The sequence below is a fragment of the Tupaia chinensis genome, unplaced genomic scaffold, assembly GCF_000334495.1.
Source record: "Tupaia chinensis unplaced genomic scaffold, TupChi_1.0 Scaffold000320_2, whole genome shotgun sequence".
NCBI classification, from domain to species: Eukaryota; Metazoa; Chordata; class Mammalia; order Scandentia; family Tupaiidae; genus Tupaia; species Tupaia belangeri.
In genome coordinates this window covers 3,805,282-3,810,657 of record NW_006159814.1, presented here as the reverse complement: position 1 = coordinate 3,810,657, position 5,376 = coordinate 3,805,282, and the positions used below count along the sequence as shown (strand labels likewise).

At 36.0% G+C, this 5,376-nt stretch overlaps 1 pseudogene; it reads left to right on the top strand.

Annotated features, from left to right (window-relative positions):
* The first annotated feature begins 3,141 nt into the window (after positions 1-3,141).
* Positions 3,142-4,245, top strand: LOC102472266 (metalloreductase STEAP1 pseudogene; annotated as a pseudogene).
* Positions 4,246-5,376: the final 1,131 nt, after the last annotated feature.

The following is a 5,376-nucleotide window of genomic DNA, read 5'->3' as shown; positions in this document are numbered from 1 at the left end:
GCCCTATAGCAAAAACCTTTCCAAAAAAAGAAAACATATTAACATCTGAAAAATATAGCCAAAGGGGATGTGGGATTTTTTTTTTTTTTTTTTGTATACCTCTTACCCTTTTTTTCCTCAACTAAATTTTTTCAAACAAAAATGTTTAAAAAAATAAAAGCAAACCAACTCGTTTTCTGCTTAACTAGTCTTTCTATACTAGTCATTTCCTTATGATTTCACTGCCTCCTGGGAAGATGTTGGTTGGTACTCTACTCTTAGGAATGTACATGTTTTATAATTTCTCCAGATGTCTAACTGTTTCATATTCAAGTTTAACTGGAAAGCAATCTTCAGAAATACAAAACACCATCAGGTGTCATCCATAAACTACACGGGACCACTTATTTCTCCATACTGTTGTTGTCATGAATCTTCAGGCTAAGGAAAAACTTCAGGTAAAGGACCTCTTCTCTATCTATTTACGCTTCTGTGGTAATACATTGTCAAACTCATGATCTACACATACTCAAATTTCAAGTTTATACCTATATCCTGCACTTCTTCCCTGAACTGAAGACTTATATTTTCAAATGCTGATAATGAGTTTTCTTTTATGTTAAAAAAAAGAATCAAGGAGGCATACATAGAGATTCTTGAACTTCACCCAGTAAGCTTTTTTGTCTTTCCCTTACAGTCCCAAACTGGAAACAATGAAAATGCATATTGATAAATGAAAGGATAAACACATCCACACTTTCTCACACAATGCAATATTGTGCAACAGTAATGGCAAATGAACTACTGATAAAAGCCACAGCATGGACAAATATAAAAGGAATAATGTTAAGAGAAAGAAGACAAAAATGAAAGAAATTGTAGAGCATTCATATATTTATATATGTTTCAAGAATAGACTAAACAAAAATATGGTAAGTTTATTAATTTTAATTCATTAATAACAATTATATTTATTTTTAATTAATTATTTTTAGAGGATTTTGCCTTAGGGTATATGCGCTTACCAGAGAGAGAAAGAGACAGAGATAGTGCGAGGGAAAGCGAAAAATGCCCCCCCCAGAGGGATGGCAATGCCACAATCCCTCCTCCTCTTCTCTCCTCCTGGGATCTTGGGCACACATGCACACACACACACGCCTGGCATGATTTTCAAGCCACAGGGTCCAGGACTCAAACCATGGCCACTCATGTGGGAGTCCAGTGACATAACCACTACATCATCTGCTGGCCCCAATAATGATTGTATTTAATGACTGGTTCTCAAAATTCTAAAAAAAAAAAAAATGTGTATTTGTTTGTTAGTTTTTCCTGAGGGTGTATTACTTAACAGGAGAGGAGAGCACTCCTGATGGGCTATGTTCACAACATAATCCCTTCTCTTCCATTTCTCTACTCCTCATGATTTTTGGGTACTCACGCACACATGCCCAGCCTTTGGTTCACACTGCTGGATCTGAGATTCCAACTGTGATGCTGGCCATGCGGGATCAGGCTTCCTTATCTATTAGGCCACAGAATCATTCCAACAATTTGGCCAGCTAGTTGTATGGTGATTAAGATGGCTGGACTTCACATGGCCAAATGAATGGTTTGAGTCCCAGATTCAGCAGCGTGAGAAACATGCTGGGGACATGTGCATGCATGTCCAAAATCCTAAAAAGAAGGAATGGAGGAGAAGGGATTGCAGCATGATCACCCCCTCCGGGGGGGGTGCTTTCTCACTCTCTCCCCTCCCAGCCCTTACCCCTGCCAACATCTCCTGCCTACAACAAACATACATACCCTCTAGCAAATTATTTTTAAAAATAAATAAAATAAAAGGCTTTAGAAAGTCGGTTTAAGATGGCAGTAAAAATCTCCTCAAAGCAGGGCTTCTACCCAAGTACCCCACAGTTCTTTGTATGTAGCTGGATTTTTTTCCCTATGTAATTCAGTACCAGCACTTCTTGCAATGGGACATATACTAATGCACTATCTCTATTAAAGTAGCCATTCTTTCTCAGGCACTCTGCCCTCAGAACACAGTAGAGTTATGGGCAAAACTAGCAGTAAAAATCTCCTCAAAGCAGGGCTTCTACCCAAGTACCCCACAGTTCTTTGTATGTAGCTGGATTTTTTTCCCTATGTAATTCAGTACCAGCACTTCTTGCAATGGGACATATACTAATGCACTATCTCTATTAAAGTAGCCATTCTTTCTCAGGCACTCTGCCCTCAGAACACAGTAGAGTTATGGGCAAAACTAGATAATCAGTAATACACTTTTTTCTTTTTTTATCATTTATTTATTTTTCCATTTTTCCACAAACATTTACTTTACATATCAAAAATTTTTGCTCATGCTCCATAGTTCTTAACAGATAATAAACAATTTTCAAAATTTTAAAAAACTTAATTTTAAAGAAAATTTCAAAATACTGAATTTTAAAGATAATGTTCAAAATATTTCTTATAATTTTATATAATTTTGTTTGTGTCTCTATAACAAAAGGGACAGTATGGTTTTAAATATTTTTGAGGAAATATTTACATGTCAACTACCAAATTGTTGAAAAGCAAATGTCAGCACTAGTCACACATAAACCTTCTCAATTCAGCCCTTCCTACCAAGTATTCTGTGATATACCATTTGCTAGCAAAGATCAGTCTCTTTTTCTTTCTTCAAAGTCTTCCTCAAAATAATCCTCTGGTTGTGGCTGCTCTTCTGCAATCTTTACTGATTATAATGCTGGGCTGGAAAAGTCCAGGTTATTCTCTGCTATGGATTCTTTCACGTAGCATCTCTAATCCTCTCTGCCAGGCAGAACAGTTTATGGTGTCAGGCCATCCTTCCAAGAGCTTCTGTTGGCTTACTTGAGATCCATCTTAGTTCCATAGTTTTCTGGTTTAATTTTCAGATATGACATTCCAGTCAAAGCCCTGTATTTCCAATTTCTGATTCAAGGCAACAGGTATTATTGAAATTATGCAAATAACCACACTGCCACAAAATAAGAATACTCCCAAATATTTTCAATTCCAGAAGGGAGAAAAGTTTATGTTTCCACTTAAAGAAATAAACAAGAAGAAAAAATATTTTAACAAATTGCTAAATCTATCAACAGCTCAAAAGAAAGCAAAATTCTGAAGTCACAACGAGGAGCGGTATTACGTCAAGTCTGGTGAGGATCTGTGAAGACTGTTAAGAAAAAGATTCTGTTTTGAGGTAGCTGAAGCCATACTCCTTTATAGAATCAATGAAGAGCAGAAAAGACATCACAAACCAAGAAGAACTTTGGAAAATGAAGCCTAGGAGAAGTCTCGAAGAAGATTATTTGACTAATGACACAAGAGAGATGAGCATGCTGAAAAGACCTATGGTTTTGAATTTGCACCAGTCCATGTCAATGAATTTGATTGCCCCTCAAAACTTAAGCACAAACAGAAACTTTTTTCAAAATAGCGCTTGCCAATGAAAATAACTGCTATTGTATCATCTCTCACTTTTCTTTACTCTTTTGAGAGAAATAATTTACCCTTTAGGAACTTCTCATCAACAATATTTTTATAGGATTCCAATCCTGGTCATCAACAAAGTCTTGCCAGTGGTTTCCATCACCCTCTTGGCATTGGTTTATTTGCCAGACATTATAGCAGCAGTTGTACAACTTCATAATAGAATGAAGTATAAGAAATTTCCACATTGGTTGGATAGGTAGATGATAACAAGAAAGCAATTTGGGCTTCTCTGATTCTATTTTGCTCTACTGCATGCAATTTATAGTCTGTCTTATCCAATGAGACGATCCTACAGATATAAATTACTAAAGTGGGCATACCAACAGGTACAACAAAATAAAGAAGATGCCTGGATTGAACATGATGTTTGGAAAATGGAGATTTATGTGTCTCTGGGAATTATGGGACTTGCAGCACTGGCATTGCTGGCTGTGACATCTATTCCATCTGTGAGCAACTCTGGCATGGAGAAAATTTCACTATATTCAGAGCAAATTAGGAATCGTTTCCCTTCTACTAGGCACAATCCACACATTGATTTTTGCCAGGAACAAATGGATAGATATAAAGCAATTCATATGGTATACACCTCCAACTTTTATGATAGCTGTTTTCCTTCCCAATGTTGTCCTAATATGTAAAGCCATACTATACTTGCCATGCTTGAGGAAGAAGATATTGAAGATTAGACATGGTTGGGAAGGCATCACCAAAATTAATAAAACTGAGATATCTTCCCAGTTGTAGAACTATTGTTTACACATTTTTGTTCAATATTTATATATTTTATCACAAACATTTCGAATTTGTATTTGTTAATAAAAGGACCACTTGAGAATCTTAAAAAAAAAAAGTAATGTTTTACTCAAAAGTCATAAAATTCTATTCTACCAGCCTTATGTGGTTAATCTTTCTGCTGTTGAATTTGCAGCATTAACTGTGGACCAATCTTTCCGTTTAAATACTGGAAGTTAACATTCAACGTTATTATTGATATTTTTTGACCTTAGCATTAAGTTGGTAATTTTCTTGGTTTTTTTTCTTCCCTCATTTCTGTCTGTGTGTCTTTAGTTTGCCTGGGAAAGCATTCCTTTCAGAACTTCTTGAAGAGCTGGTCTGGTGTTGGTAAATTCTTTCAGGTTTTCTTTATCTGAAAATGTTTTTGTCTTTTTTTCCCATAAGAAGGATAATCTTGCCGGGTATAGTATTTTGGGTTGAAACAGTTTTTCACTTAACATTTTGAATATATTTTCCACTTTTTCCTTTTCCTTGTTTGCATTGTTTCCATTGAGAGGTCTGATGTTAGCCTGATGGGACAATCTTTGAAAGTAACTTGATGTTTTCTCTCTTGCCAAATTTAGTATCTTGTCTTTGTCTGTGGTTTTGGCCAATCTGGCTATGATGTGCCTTGGAGAAGATCTTCTTGGGTTGGTTCTATTAGGGGACCTTCTTCGGTCTGGATATTTTAATGCCTCTCTAGATTTGAAAAGTTTTCTTCCAGGATTTAGTGGAATAGATTATCAATGCTCTAGTTTCTTCACTTTCTGGGATACCAGGGACTTAATGGTATCTAGTATGTCTCGGATAGTATTCTCATTTTGGGGGGTTATTTTCTCAGTTTCCTTGGTTGTTTTTCTCTAGGTCAGAGGTTTTGCATTCAACATCCAAGATTTGATCTTTTGTATGGACTAATCTGCTTTTACTTCTTTTGAGGGAGGTTTTAATTTCCTGTATTGCAGCCTTCATCTCTAACAGTTCCATTTGATTCTTTTTGATGGTTTGTATTTCCTCTTTCAGATGGTGCAAGAACTTCACTTCCTAGAACTCTTTTCTCCTGTATTTTCTGGAGTTCAGTGTCTCTCAGCTCTTATACCTTAT